The following is a 16,367-nucleotide window of genomic DNA, read 5'->3' as shown; positions in this document are numbered from 1 at the left end:
TTGAGCACAGTCAATTCAGGGGTCCATGGGGTGGACTCCCTGCAGATGTATCTCGCTATTCGAGGTACAGCCAGTGTGATGGCTGTTTGCACGGAGGTCACAAGTTCCTCCACAGCTTCGTCAATATTACCTATGTCCTCTCCGAACTCAGGAGGACTGAACTCCTGCACGAGTCGGTCCCAGTCTATCCGAGCAAAATTGAACCGTTCCACCCACTCGCCTGGCACATCCGCGATGGTCGGCGCTATTTCAAATGTAATACAGTTATGATCACTGACAGTTAGATGTTCTCTTACATGCCAGTTATGGACGTGGGGTGCTGCCCTCTCGCTTGCTAGTGTGACATCAATATTTGATGTTGCACCCGCCCTCCCTGAGTAGGTGGGGGGGTACCCAGGCAAGTTTAGCACATGCATGTGCGTTTCCATTATCAAATCAACAAGCTCCGCACCCCTACCGTCCTGTACATCACTGTGCCAGAGTGGGGACTTAGCATTAGCATCTAGAGCCACTATTATAGCCTGCCCAGATAAAACTCTTAGTATCCAGTGCAACTGATCAAGATAAATCTTGATGTCATGTCTAAATTGACAGTAGACGTTAACAGCGTACATACTGTAAGACAGCAAATTGGGTTGTACAACCGTAATATGCTCGGTTCAGAATTGACTTAATATCGTAGTTTTTATAATTTTGTTCAATATTATAATTGCACTCATGGGGTTCCCACCCGAGGAAACCACTTGTGCTGTAGCAGGAAGCCAGGGACTCGACCCGCATAAGAGTTCGGTTCTTGTAGCAGAAGAACATCTATTTGTTCTTGTTCCGCTAGTGTCCTTAGCTCATGCGCAACCATCTTGCTGCGCATTGCATTTACTTGTACCATTTTAGACATCTCCGTAATCTGTTCTTTGTATAAATCTATCCAAGAACATCTTGTGGGTTGGACAATCTTTAGGTCCACCGCACTTACGGCCCCGTTTCTTGCATGGTACACATGTTGCTGCTTTGTCCTTATTAGGACAGTCTTTCCTAATATGTCCCGACAGGCCACAGTGGGCACATACGACATTCGGTTCCGTACAGTACTTATTAGTATGGTTTATGTCCTGGCATTTTGTGCAACGTGGCACTGCCAGGTAATCCTTAATGTTCAGTGCTGAGTAGCCGACGTACAACCGGCCAGCCCGCGTTAATACTTTCCATAAGTTCGGTGAAACCTCCACAATATGATGTACAGTCAGCTTTCCTCGACGCCCTACTTTAAAACGGAGCTTGAACTCTTCATCAAACTCGTTTCTAGTCATTGAGACGTCAAAATTTTGCGTATATATCGCATCAAGTAGGCTGTCCGCTGACATAAATGTAGGTACATCATATAAACTCATAAGTGGACGACGCTTTCGTGGAGGTTCACACCTAACTTTCTCACTTAGTTGTTTATTGCCTAAGATCTTTTGGCTATCTTCTGGCGAGGCCGTCTCGACTATCAGCACATTCTTAGAGGTACGGACACTGTTGATCCTGATTTTATCTTTTTTTGGATCAACACACTTTTCGAAAGCTGTCTTAGCAGCTTTGATGTCTTCGTCGGGTTTAGGATTTATAAAGACCGTGGGTGCTACTTTTTTCATGTTCTCTTGAATTGTCTCTTTTGCTGTCGGCGCCTTGGCCACTGGGGCTTTGGCAACAGCAGCATACGTCCGAGTAGGCTGACTTCTAATCCTTTTATTTTCTTTTTCTAATACGGATATTCTCCCTGCTAACTGGGAGTGAACAATTGCCCAATTTGCAATAAAGTCTCTAATCTGGTTAATGGCACCGTTGCTAATCTTTCCGTTTTTGACACTCGAGTCCAGCAATTTCAAAAATTTCGAGTGTCGCTCAGCAACCGTGAATTTCATCTCGATTTCCGTTCCGGAAGCATCTAACACATTACCACTCTCTTGATTTTCAGCCATTATCGTATTCAAAGAGAGTGAAAGATGGAGGCCCGTCTCTTGCCCCGGACCGGCATCTCTGGCATGGGGGGAGGCTACATGCAGCTCGCTCACCGGTTCCGCCCCCTGACCAAGAGCTGTCAATAACTGAGCTGCCAGGTTTAGCACGCCGTGGGTACAGCGCACTAGACCTCTTCAACAGCCACACCACTACAGTTTTCACCCACTCCCTCATCGGCGAATGCCACCCGCATTCCGGGAGAGCGGATTCACTCTCCGTCCTGCGCCCCTTACTAGCCCAGGTTCCCACCAAAGGCCAAGGACCCGGTCCTACTCAGGTGCCGGGCCGGTCCCCCAGACGTTCAGAGGTATGGACCCATCTAACCTAACCGGGGACATGTCACCACGCCCAGGCTTGGCAGAGCATGCCTTGGGGTCCAAGGCAAGGCGAGTGGCCTTCGCCGACTTGGGGCAGTATCCCACCACAGCAAATGCAGCCATCAGAACCAGTGTACAAGTTGTTCAGCACACTGTCGCGCCCCTGCCCTTCAGTCGCCCGAAGGCTTAACAGCTCCACCTCTAGAAGGTGGGTAAGGGCACTTGAGAAGGAGAGGCTGTTTGAGACGCATCCTTCCCCACACTGCCTTTTACCAACCCAGAGCCTGCATAGCTTGTAGGCCCTTAGTATGAGACAGCCGGAGCTAGTTTCATTGGTACAGCGAGAGTCCGCCGGTCGGCACTGAGGGCGTCGCTGTCCCACCTGTAAGGCGCGGGAGGGTGTGGCGAGGGGCGGCACAATTCCCGCTGTTGAGGCGCGGCCGTCAGGAAGAGCGGAGTTCTAAACTTGATGCAAATAGTTTCATAGGTACAGCGAGAGTCCGCCGGTCGGCACTGAGGGCGTCGCTGTCCCACCTGTAAGGCGCGGGAGGGTGTGGCGAGGGGCGGCACAATTCCCGCTGTTGAGGCGCGGCCGTCGGGAAGAGCGGAGTTCTAAACTTGATGCAAATAGTTTCATAGGTACAGCGAGAGTCCGCCGGTCGGCACTGAGGGCGTCGCTGTCCCACCTGTAAGGCGCGGGAGGGTGTGGCGAGGGGCGGCACAATTCCCGCTGTTGAGGCGCGGCCGTCGGGAAGAGCGGAGTTCTAAACTTGATGCAAATAGTTTCATAGGTACAGCGAGAGTCCGCCGGTCGGCACTGAGGGCGTCGCTGTCCCACCTGTAAGGCGCGGGCGGGTGTGGCGAGGGGCGGCACAATTCCCGCCGTTGAGGCGCGGCCGTCGGGAAGAGCGGAGTTCTAAACTTGATGCAAAGAGTTTCATAGGTACAATTTATTTTTATTTTTATTTTTTTTTTTTTTACAATTAGCTAAATTTCTAACTAAAGCCCACCACCTTGATATCTAAAGTGGGCTGTACAATGACTTTTATTTATTGTAGTGTTACAACTTATAGTGGTTTTTTATTTATTAATTACATGTTAATCACAATGATTGATACAATGTTAACAATTCTGGCCTCTTAGCCGCTCCGGATGTCCTGGAGCGTTGCCCGTCCCTAACCACGTGGAGGTGGGCCAGGGTCTACTTCCGGCAAAACCACTTGTTTTTATTTAATTTTAATTCCCAAAAACCATCCCTTTATTACATAGGATTGCTATGTTACAATTCTACATTTACAATAATCTTTCTCTATCACTACAGAACTACGCGCTATTTACAAAAACATACAATGAAAAGATATTTACAATGTTTACTAGTTGTTAGTTTACAATTTGTTCACAATTCTTATATTCTACATTAATTTTCTTAGTTACATTTAGTATTTCTAAGCTATTGATTGTTAATTACAATTGATACATACATTATTAATCTCAATACATTTGTTAGTCGCAAGTTAATTATTTTACAATTCAATTCAATTTGATAGCCATGTAACTCTAATTCCAGTTCCTTTTGTCATCATCATCTTCACTTTAACTTATATTTCACATGATCGGTATATTAGTCATTTCTGGGAATTAGTATGGATCAGCATGAAGCCAAAACCTTCCAAGGCTCACGCCCCGAGACGTCCTCCTAATCTATTTCACAATAGATAGGGGAGTCTCACCTACTCACCCCAACTTGCCCTCAATGCTGTCCTGTATAATACGTGTTACGCCCAGGGCAGTGGCGGTCAGGTCCCGGACCAGCCATGCCACCGAGGGCAGAAGAACTTCTGCCCATCGGGGCGGTCAGGCGCCGGCCAGCCAATCCACTTACCATGGGAGTCTGTATTTTCTTGGTGTTGTCATTGATTGATGCCGATACCACTCAGACCTGCTGAGAGGTAGGGCGTTTCTCCCCTAAGTTTTATTCGTCAGTAATTCTCTCAAACACTGTTCTTGCTAATTTTGAAATTTGATCTACCAATCTTTGTAAACTGTTATATTTGTCTGGTTCTCTTATTATGTCAAATAACTGATGACCACGAAGTTCCTGCCTGTACTCCGAGACAGCCTGCCCAAATGCTGGACACTCAAAAACTACATGATCTGGCGTCCCTTCGGGGGCGCCACAGACACACTCTGGTGAGGGTCGGCTTCCTATCCGACACAAATGTGTCGGGTAGGGTCCGTGCCCGGTCAGGAAATGAATTACTCCTTGTGTTGGCAAGAGATGTTTTATCTTTAATCTTTGTCTTACGTTTGGGAGGAGGTTATACATCCTTCTCCGAGTGTCCGAATTTTGCCATTCTGTTTGCCACGTATCCAAGGCCCAAGTTTTTATTTCCTTTACATTTACTAAGTGTCTCCCCATTATCTCATGAATCTTGTCATGCGCTTGTTTTTGTAGCCAAATTATCGAAGCATTCTGTCTTACAAGTATGTCTAACGGACAGAAGCCCATTAGAACAAGTAGAGCATCTGTGGGTGTAACGTATAATGATGTTGCGCTGTATGCGTCTTACCGACTGTGCGGGTCTCACCAGAGCGAGCCTGTGGGCCCACACACTGGCCCCATACCCCACAATCGGTGCGAGGATAGAATTGTGATACATTTTGGTAGCCACAGGAGATACATGGAAACGTCTTTGGCCTATACTTATCAGCTTGTTGAAGATATTTGTGGCCTTTATCGCAACATGACCTATATGTGGGGTATATGACCAGGCCTCGTCAATATATACACCTAGATATCTTAAGGTTTTTTGTCTTGTCACTATTCTGTTGTTTATTCTTACTGTGGGATCACGTGCAAGCTTTCCCTTTAACAATATATATAATGACTTATGTGGTGCAATTTGTAATTTAGAGTCACTGCACCACCGCATTAATATTTCTGATGCAAGTGCAGCTCGATTTTCTATTTCCAGACGACTGTTACCCCCCACCATTATGAAGAGGTGATCAGCATAGGCAACTGCACCAAGTACTGCATTGCTTTCTTGTAATGCATGCAACAAAGGGTCCATGTTTATGTCCCAAAAAATGGGGCCACAGACCCAACCCTGTGGGCATCCCTTCGTTATAGGTTTGGACACTACAGCACCTGGAGCGGAGATCCTTGCAACTCTATCTTGACAGTAATCCCTCAGACAGCCATATAGTGACACCGGACACACAATTTCCCGCAAACGGGAGAAGAGCGCCGGCCACCACAGGCTATCGAAGGCACCAGATATATCCACCGTGATTTCTAATACATACCGACTGGTGGAGGAGCGAGCCGTGTCGGCTGCTTTGTTAATGGCATCTGATGTCGATTTACTCTTCCTAAAGCCGTACTGCAACTCGCTCATGCCGCGCAGTATTCTGTGGCTCGACAGTCTATGCACGAGTAGCTTCTCCAGAGTCTTTCCCAGGACGTCCAACAGACAGATCGGTCTGTAGGACTTGGTAATTGTGGCATCTTTATTCGGATCTTTCTTAATAATGACGACCTCCGCAGTTTTCCATTTCGTTGGGAAGCGTTGAGTTCCTAGGCAGTGGTTGAAGATAACTGTGAGACATGGAGCCAGCTTACGTACCAAATGCTGCAGGACCTCCGCAGGAATTGCGTCTGGTCCTGGAGCCTTCCGCCTGGCGAAGGAATTTACTGCATTTACTACCTCCTCCTGTGAGAAGAGGTAGACATTTAGTTCATTATAGTATGGCTCCTCAACTGCCTGTCTCAGCATGGCTTGCCTTTCAGTGTCATTTCCTCGATCGTCATCTGGCAAGAGAACTCTGAGTAATTCCTCAGCAGTCTGCTGCCAGTTTGTCGTCATTTCACCTGTGTCCGCTATCCTCACTGTTGACAGGAGCATTGGTGAGTGGATCTTCTCCCTCACAATCTTGTATGGAACCCCCCAGGGGTCCAAAACAAGATGCGAGTGCACAAAGTCCCCCCAACTTTTGTGTCTGTGCTTTGTTAAGGATTCCTGAAAGTTTCTTTTTTGTCTCCTGTAAATTGCCAAGTGATACTGTCTTGCGTCCTGGGTAAAGGCCCGTTGATAGAGACGACGAGCTCTCCTCATACCCTGCCGGAGCCTGGTAAGCTCAGGAGTCCACGGAGCTGTCGCTCTGCGGATGTACCTCTTCTTTAATGGCACAGAGGCAGCAACAGCCGTCTTTATAGAGGTTACAAGAGCTTCTACTGCTTCATCGAGGACAAAAGCATTATTTACCAACTCTGGAGGACGGCACTCCGCCTCGAGCAGGTCCCAATTGGCTTTCCCGTAGTCTAATTGCATTATCCATTCGTCAGAAACATGTGCTACGCCTAGTGAGATTACAAATTTTATCAAGTTATGATCACTTGTTGTCTGTCCATCGTGAACATGCCAATTTCTGATCTTGTCTCTTACATTTTCCGTGGATAATGTTACATCAATATATGATTCTGCACCTGCTCTACTTCTGTATGTGGGTGGATTTCCAGGTAGGTTCTCCACCTGGAGGTGGTGCTCCATTATCAAGTCCTTGAGTGCACTACCTCGAGCATCTTGTACAGGACTATGCCACAAAGAAGATTTGGCATTGCTGTCCATAGTTATTATTACTAGATTTCCTTGCAGCGCTCTCAGGACACGAAAGAGATGTTGCAAATAGGGTTCAATGTTATCTCTAAATTGGCAATAAACATTTACTAAATACCAGGTCGTGTTCATTAGATTCACTTGAACTACTGAGATGTGAGAAGTACAAAATTGTGTTATAACAGTTGTTTTAATTAATTTGTTCAAAATTATTATGGTAGACATAGGATTTGCCCCCGTTGAAATAACCGGAGCCGTCACAAGAAAGCCAGTGACCTTGCCAGAGGCGGAGTAAGGCTCCTGTATTAGTATTATATCTACCTCATTTTCTTCAGTCATTTTTCTAAGTTCCTGTGTGACGGTGTTACTTCTCATGGCATTTAGTTGATAAACCTTGACGGATGCCATTACGGATGTCTAGTATAATAGTGATCTTCAGGCCACTTCTTGTAGGGATCAAAACCAATTCTCCCATACATCATCACCATCTCTCTATAAAGCTTTTCTATGTCAAAAACCCTGCCCCGTCTTTGAAAGACCCTGTGAACTAGAATCAGTAACTCTTTGTGATCACATGGCAGATTTAAAGATGCCAGCTGTATGCAATCAACGTCCTCCAGAGTTGGGAATGTTATTTTCTTCCTGTTTGGGTGCCCAACACGTACAAGCTGTCTCAGAGCAACCATCAAAGTAGACGGCTCCTCTAGTCGCGATAACTTTATTGCGTCTTCACACATAGTGTATACATCTCCGGGAGGACATGCATTATATGTATGTATATCTACTTTGTTACAAGGTGTATCTACAGACTGGGATAGGGTTAACATCTGCAAAGGACCACCACCTGACCCCAAATTGTCTATCAAGGAATCTACACTACGTGTTTGGTCTGCTTCCGTACTCGCCGAGGGCGCCGTCCTCTCTTCTTCCTCGACCGGCAAGGATTCAGCTGTCGCTGGCCCCGCGCTGCTCGCACCTCCAGTAGCCCCCAATGCCCCAGGTGGCACAGGGGGCCCTTCCCGGGCCGATTCTGACCTGTTGGAAATTAACCTCCACCAACGCTCCGCGTCCCTTGCTTTCTTACTGGGAGATTTATGGATCTTTTTCGCACCCTTCTTATGGTTCTCCATAATCGGTGCGTTGTATCTGTCGTTGCAATAGTAATTTGTATGTCGCACATTCCTTTCCAGGTGTGCGACATGTTCTCTTTCTGTACATGCAAGGTATGCAGACTGGGGGGGAGGCCTGTCTTGAACAGTTTTTCTTGTCATGTCCGTCATGGCCACAATGAGCACAGACTGGGTTCTTTATTTCACAGTACTTGGCCACATGGCCGTAATCTTGACATTTGGTACATCTAGGTACCGCTGTGTAGTCTTTTATAGAGACTGCACTGTACCCAACGTACAGTCTATTGGTCTTGATTATACTTTTCCTCATCTCTGGTGCTATTTCCGCAACGTGATGTACAGTTGTACGATCACGAGGACCAGTCTTAAATCTCAGTTTAAACTTCTCTAGGAATTCCTCTCGTTTCATCTGATCTTCGAAATTTTGTGTGTATATGCAATCCATGATATCATCCTGTGTCATGTATGTCGGTATATCGTATAACATCAATAGTGGAGGCCTTTTTCGCGGTTTCTCACAAGTAAAGTGTTGTTTTAATTGTGGGTTGTTTATTAGTTTGTCTGAATCTTCTGGGGAGGCTACTTCGACAATCAGTAAATTTTTTGTTGTTCTTACTGCATTTATCTTTATTTTATCTTTCTTTGGGTCTATACTTTTTTCGAAGTTTTCTTTTGCTTTCCTTATATCCTCTCCATTTTTAGGTTTGACAAACAAGGTCGGGACAACTTTCTCGACATTCTGTTTAATTACCTCCTGCACTTTTTGTCTGACTGTAGGAGTTGCAGCAACCGCTGCGTATGTCTTAGTAGGCTTTTGTAGTTCTTTCCTCAGTCTTTCGTTTTCGGCTTGTACTTCAGAGTACTTGCCTTCTAGCCGCGCGTGGGCTAACGCCCATTGCGCGATAGTCTCCTTAAGTACTCGTACTTGCTCGGCATTTATCTTGCCGTGTTTTACACTTCGATCGAGTAATCGAAGGAAGTGTGAATGTCGGTCAACGACCGACATATCATCACCCGCATCATCATCGAAAATAGGAGCATCATGCTCCGAAGCGCCAGCATCACTCTCTTTGTCTTCAGCCGTGATTGTGAGAGAGTGAAAGGAAAGGAAGACCCGTCTGATAACCCCCGACCGGTTCCACGGGCATAAGGGGGGGGCAAAGCAGCTTGTCCACCAGTCCTGCCCCAGGACCAAGGGCATTTATTTAGCTGCATAGGTTAAGGGCGCCGTTCCCAACGTCCTTGTCCTCCTCGCCAACCGTGTCTCCCGAGATTTCTCCAGTCCCATCCCCGCCGAGTGCCCCCCGCACTCCGGGAAGGCGGATTCACCTTCCGCGCTTCACCCCTTACTAGGCCAGGTTCCCACCTGTTGGCCTAGGACCCGGTCCTGCCCAGGTGCCGGGCCGGTCCCCCAGACTTTCAGAAGATCGCGGCATCTAACCTAGCCGCTCGATGTCACCACCTCACGGTTTGACGGAACGTGCCTCAAGGCACGGCGAAAGGCCCTCGGCGGCTCGGGTCGCGATCCCTCCCAGGCAGGCACGGCTGACGGAAACCGGGCGCAGATGCACGGTAGGCGCTCCGGGGACTTTTAACGTCGTCCAAGACGTGAGGAACTGCGGCAGGAGGACTGCAGGGTTCCGGGATCGTCGTGAGACTTACCCTCATGCCCTCGCCTAGCCACCGCGCTCAACTCAGGAGAGACAGTTGTTATGTCTCTCGTAACGCAGCTTCCCCTGCGCCATGCACCCTTTGCTTTCGCTTGGGTTGGGGGCATTTAACGTCCTGCCAGGACGGGAGTTTTACGTCCTACCTTGACACAACGACAACCCACACCTATCAACGCAGCCCGGAAGGTGTTAAAGGAGTCAGTCCGGGTCTTATACGTGGAGTTTTACATCAACGAGACGGTGCGGCACTCAAGCCCGAGTTACGTTCCCCGGAGGGTCTCCACACGTACTGGGGGATCATGGCCGACCATGTCTCACCCACCGCTTTTGATAATTCACGGTGGGCCAGTGCGGACCAGTGTGGGTTGCACCCAGTTAAGGGCTAACCTTTTTACGTCATGCATGGACGGCCCTTCCCGTGTTAGCTTCGCCCCATCCAAGGGGGGTACTGAGCGCCAGGGCCACGACAAGGCCACGGGATAGGACATTACGGTCCCCGCCCCACTCAGGTTCCTCTGAGTCCTGCTGAAGACAAAAGTTTTCAGGGAATCAGAGGGTCTCCTGGCGGTTTTAACCCAGTTATCGGGAGGCAACACACCTCCCCCGGGTGGCGCCACGCAGACCGCTTTCCCAGCGAGTTTCATAGGTACAGCGAGAGTCCGCCGGTCGGCGCTGAGGGCGTCGCTGTTCCACCTGTAAGGCGCGGGAGGGTGTGGCGAGGGGCGGCACAATTCCCGCCGTTGAGGCGCGGCCGTCGGGTAGAGCGGAGTTCTAAACTTGATGCAAATAGTTTCATAGGTACAATGTTTTTTTTTCAATGTTTATTCTACATACAAAACCCACCGACTTACAATTTTGCGTGGGCGTTAAAGTTACTAAACAATACTACATAACAACAAGTGGTTACAATTTTATACCAAAACAACTACAAAAAAACATAAAAGAGCATTCTGCTCACAATAATACAAAATATCGGCCTTCTTAACCTCTCCGGGCTAATCCCGGAGAGTTGCTCGTCCCTAGCCACGGGGAGGCGGGCCGCTACTAGCAAGCGAAACCACTCTGTGAAAAACATTTCATCCCTCCACCACCCATTTAGATTACAACAATACACATACACATCTATCTAAAGAAATACTTTGTACACATTTACAAATGTATTGTGCTTCTACTCACTTTTTCCTGTCCATATCGGAGGAGGCAGCTTCCACCGACACAAGACGGTTCTTATATATGAAGCAGTTGGAGGTTGCTTCTAGCGGATCCTCTTACTGATCAACACCAAGTTCGCGGCCAGACCCCAGGCGGACCGACAAAAATCGCCAAGCCTGGGGCGGTCTCACTTATGCATCTGTCCATTATATCATTATCATTTCGTAATTCATACAATAGTTTCCAGTACCTACCTTAAGAACGTACGCTGAGCTTCACGTGACACAATGTTTACTACTTTGGAAAAGGTCTGGAAACTGTGCCTGTCATTAATTATTTCTCTTACGTCACGTGTCGGTAATAGCTGCCTCTCCACCGAGGCAGCCTGGTCGTAAATCGGGGAGTCAAAAATAATATGCTCGGGTGTACCATGTGGGGTCCCACAGTCACACTCCCGCGACGGTCTCTTGCCCATGCGATGCAACTAATCCGGATAAGGACCGTGACCAGTGAGGAAGTGGTTAACACCCTGAGATGGTGTTATAATTTTGTTTTTTAATCTTGTTCTCATACATGGCAAGTAGGAGTACACCCGCCGTCCAGTCTCAGAACGATCCCACTCCTCCTGCCACAGGTCCAACAGACAATTTTTTATGTCTTTAACAGTTACCAGGGGCATGCCCATAATATCACAAACATGATCTATGTCACCTTTGTGCAACCAGTAAAGAGCGGCGTATTGCCGTATTATTAAATCTAAAGGACATAGCCCCATTATAACTAATAGTGCATCAACAGGTCTGGTGCCAAAGGCACCCACGCACCTTATCAGCACATTCCTTTGTATGCGTCGAATCTGCATCGCCGGCCTCACCAAGGCTAACCTGTGGGCCCACACACTTGCTCCATACCCAACTACTGGAGCCAACACACAATTACGGTACATGTGAATGGCCTTCGCTGGAAGGTGAAAGCGTCGATGTCCAATTGAAATTAACTTGTTAAACAGAGCCATAGACTTGATGGCCACTTGCTCAATATGCTCTGTGAAGTTCCATCTTTCATCTAGGTACACACCAAGGTATCTAGCAGATCTCTTTCTAGAGACTGCCACGTTGTTAATTCGTACAGTAGGATCTCTATTTAACTTGCCTTTTAGCATCATGTACACCGATTTCTGAGGTGCCATCATCAGTTTTGATTGTCCACACCAACTGAGCAGTATGGCAATGGCCTCTCTTGAACGCTCTTCAATTGCCATGCGACTATTACCCTCAACCAGTATCACAAGATCGTCCGCGTAGGCAACTACCCCCAACACCGAGGCATCCCTCTGCAAGTTGGTCAGGAGATGTTCCATCATGATGTCCCAGAATACTGGGCCCAACACAGATCCCTGGGGACAACCCCAGGCTATCCACTTGGATACCACAGTACCAGGGGCACTTATCCTGGTAAGCCTTCCATCACAGTAAGCCCCCAGACAACCATACAGCGGACCAGGACACCCCATCTCCCGAAGACGGGAGAAGAGCGCTGGCCACCACAGGTTATCGAAGGCTCCTGAGATGTCCACCATGATCCCCAGAACGTATGTCGCCCTGGCAGAGTGGACAGTCTGAGCAACCTCATTGATCGCATCCTGTGTGGAGCGACCCTTTCGGAACCCGAACTGCCGATCACTCATGCCATGAAGCATTCAGTGACTATACAATCTGTCAACCAGTAACTTTTCAAAGGCCTTGCCCAGAACATCTAGTAAACAGATCGGTCTACACTCCTGGAAATTGAAATAAGAACACCGTGAATTCATTGTCCCAGGAAGGGGAAACTTTATTGACACATTCCTGGGGTCAGATGCATCACATGATCACACTGACAGAACCACAGGCACATAGACACAGGCAACAGAGCATGCACAATGTCGGCACTAGTACAGTGTATATCCACCTTTCGCAGCAATGCAGGCTGCTATTCTCCCATGGAGACGATCGTAGAGATGCTGGATGTAGTCCTGTGGAATGGCTTGCCATGTGATTTCCGCCTGGCGCCTCAGTTGGACCAGCGTTCGTGCTGGACGTGCAGACCGCGTGAGACGACGCTTCATCCAGTCCCAAACATGCTCAATGGGGGACAGATCCGGAGATCTTGCTGGCCAGGGTAGTTGACTTACACCTTCTAGAGCACGTTGGGTGGCACGGGATACATGCGGACGTGCTTTGTCCTGTTGGAACAGCAAGTTCCCTTGCCGGTCTAGGAATGGTAGAACGATGGGTTCGATGACGCTTTGGATGTACCGTGCACTATTCAGTGTCCCCTCGACGATCACCAGTGGTGTACGGCCAGTGTAGGAGATCGCTCCCCACACCATGATGCCGGGTGTTGGCCCTGTGTGCCTCGGTCGTATGCAGTCCTGATTGTGGCGCTCACCTGCACGGCGCCAAACACGCATACGACCATCATTGGCACCAAGGCAGAAGCGACTCTCATCGCTGAAGACGACACGTCTCCATTCGTCCCTCCATTCACGCCTATCGCGACACCACTGGAGGCGGGGTGCACGATGTTGGGGCGTGAGCGGAAGACGGCCTAACGGTGTGCGGGACCGTAGCCCAGCTTCATGGAGACGGTTGCGAATGGTCCTCGCCGATACCCCAGGAGCAACAGTGTCCCTAATTTGCTGGGAAGTGGCGGTGCGGTCCCCTACGGCACTGCGTAGGATCCTACGGTCTTGGCGTGCATCCGTGCGTCGCTGCGGTCCGGTCCCAGGTCGACGGGCACGTGCACCTTCCGCCGACCACTGGCGACAACATCGATGTACTGTGGAGACCTCACGCCCCACGTGTTGAGCAATTCGGCGGTACGTCCACCCGGCCTCCCGCATGCCCACTATACGCCCTCGCTCAAAGTCCGTCAACTGCACATACGGTTCACGTCCACGCTGTCGCGGCATGCTACCAGTGTTAAAGACTGCGATGGAGCTCCGTATGCCACGGCAAACTGGCTGACACTGACGGCGGCGGTGCACAAATGCTGCGCAGCTAGCGCCATTCGACGGCCAACACCGCGGTTCCTGGTGTGTCCGCTGTGCCGTGCGTGTGATCATTGCTTGTACAGCCCTCTCGCAGTGTCCGCAGCAAGTATGGTGGGTCTGACACACCGGTGTCAATGTGTTCTTTTTTCCATTTCCAGGAGTGTATATGATTTTGCTAATTGTGGGTCCTTCTCGGGACCCTTCTTAATTATGACCACCTCTGCGATCTTCCATTGAGTTGGATATACACCACGTTCCAGACATGCATTATATATTTTGACAAGCACAGGAGCAACTGTGGGGCCAGGAACTGCAAGATCTCAGGTGGAATGTGATCTGGTCCTGGGGCCTTGCGCCTTGCAAATGTATGAAGCGCAGCCACCACCTCCTCAGCAGAGAAGGGGTAAACCGCCACCTCATTAACATACTGCTGCAGCAGTCCCTGGCGTATTCCCCGCTGCTCCTCAGTATCCTCATTGTCTGTATCGTCAGGTAGCAAAGTGTGCAGTAACACACTTGCTGTCTCCTCCCAAGTCGTGGTGTACCTACCTCCGTCCAATCGCAGGGTGGACAGCATGGTCGGAGACCTAGTTTTCTCCCGGACCAGTTTGTAGGGGACGCCCCAAGGGTCCATCCCCAACTGGTCCTTAACAAATGTTTCCCAGGATAATCTTCTTGTGGTCTGTACCATGTTAACATACCTCTCTTTTAATCTTCTATATATTCTCAAATGATACTGTCTCTCGTCCTGGGCGAAGCTCCTTTGATAGTTACGCCGCGCCCGCCTGACAGACCGCTTAAGCGCAGTCAGTTCGGGGGACCACGGAGTAGCCTGCTTACGAACATATCTCGCGACGTGAGGAACAGAAACAGCAATAGCTGCTTCAATAGAAACCAATAGGTGTCCTACTGCACCGTCCACATCTGCAATTTCCATACCCAGCTCTGGATGTCGAAACTCCTGCGCCAGCCTATCCCAGTTCGTTTTTGCATAATTGTATCTCTCGACCAAGTCCCCGAGATCTTCTGTGACCTCTGTCTCAAAGTTAAAATATATACAATTGTGATCACTAATCGTAACATTCTCGGAATCACACCACTGGAGCACATGGGGCGCAGCACCCAGAGTGGCTAATGTTACATCGATGTTTGAGACCGCGCCAGCCCTTCCGGAGAAATTAGGCGGGTACCCAGGTTGATTCAAGACAATCATATTCGCTTCCATTATTAAATCTTCCAACTCTGAGCCCCGATCGTCCCGCTCCAGGCTGTGCCACATCGGGGACTTGGCATTTGCATCCATACATATTATTATTGACTGGCCTGCTAAGGCCCTTAGTATCCATCTTAGCTGGTCCAAAAAAGTAACAATGTGCTGTCGAAACTGACAGTATACATTTACAATGTATAATATATGTGTTAACATGTTTGATTGGACCACAGTTATATGTTCATTACAAAACTGAGTCAATACAGTTAATCTGATGAGCTTGTTTAAGACCACAACCGCACACATGGGGTTCTCACCAGAGAACGCCACTTGCGCGGCCGCCGGAAAGCCAGGGATTCGGCCAGCGCAGGAGGCTGGTTCCTGTATCATAATAATATCCAGCTGTTCTTCTTCCGCCACGCATAACATTGATTTGCAACATCCTGAATCTCCCCATTACCCAGGGGCATAGAAGACGTGCAGACGACTGGCGGGCCAAGGCTTCGGACGTACATTTTGACCATATCCTTAAAAATCTTGTCAAGATCAAATTTGCGACCGCGCCTATCAAAAACTTTGATGACTAATTCCTGTAATTGTTCCAACTCAGGCGGAATGTTAGCGACAGACAGCTGAATGCAATCTACATCCTCCAGAGCCGGATAAGTGACGTCTTCTCCGTTAGGGTGTCCCTTCCTGACCAGCTGCCTCAGTGCCGTAGTAAGTAACGAAGGCTCCTCCAGCCTTGACAGCCGCACCAACTCCTCCAAATCTTTGTATATATTTTTAGGATCAACTTGTCTATAAATGATCCCTACACCAGATTTTTCATCTTTGTCTACTTTCACTACACTACTTGTATCTACACTATTTACAATTCCATCTCCATCACAATTACTGCCTACTTCCACTACACTATTTGTGTCTACACTATTTACAATTCCGTCTCCATCACAATTACTGCCACCACCTCCTGTTACCAGGGCAGTAACATGTGATGCATCTTCATCCTCCTTTGAACCCATCGTTGATTCCTCTTCTGCGGAGGTCGACGGCTGAGTCGAAAGGCGGTTGACACCCGCCTCCAGATCGTCCACCGTCTGAACTCCAACTTCCACTGTCAGATGGCCAGCTGACCCCGAGAAGCACTCTGGATCAGCCAACGAACCTGTGGAAAGAGCTTTAGATATTAATTTCCCCCTTTCTGCATCTCGTTTAATTTTACTCGGAGATT

The sequence above is a fragment of the Schistocerca serialis genome, chromosome 10 (assembly GCF_023864345.2).
Source record: "Schistocerca serialis cubense isolate TAMUIC-IGC-003099 chromosome 10, iqSchSeri2.2, whole genome shotgun sequence".
In the NCBI taxonomy this organism is placed as follows: Eukaryota; Metazoa; Arthropoda; class Insecta; order Orthoptera; family Acrididae; genus Schistocerca; species Schistocerca serialis.
This window is presented reverse-complemented; position numbering follows the sequence as displayed.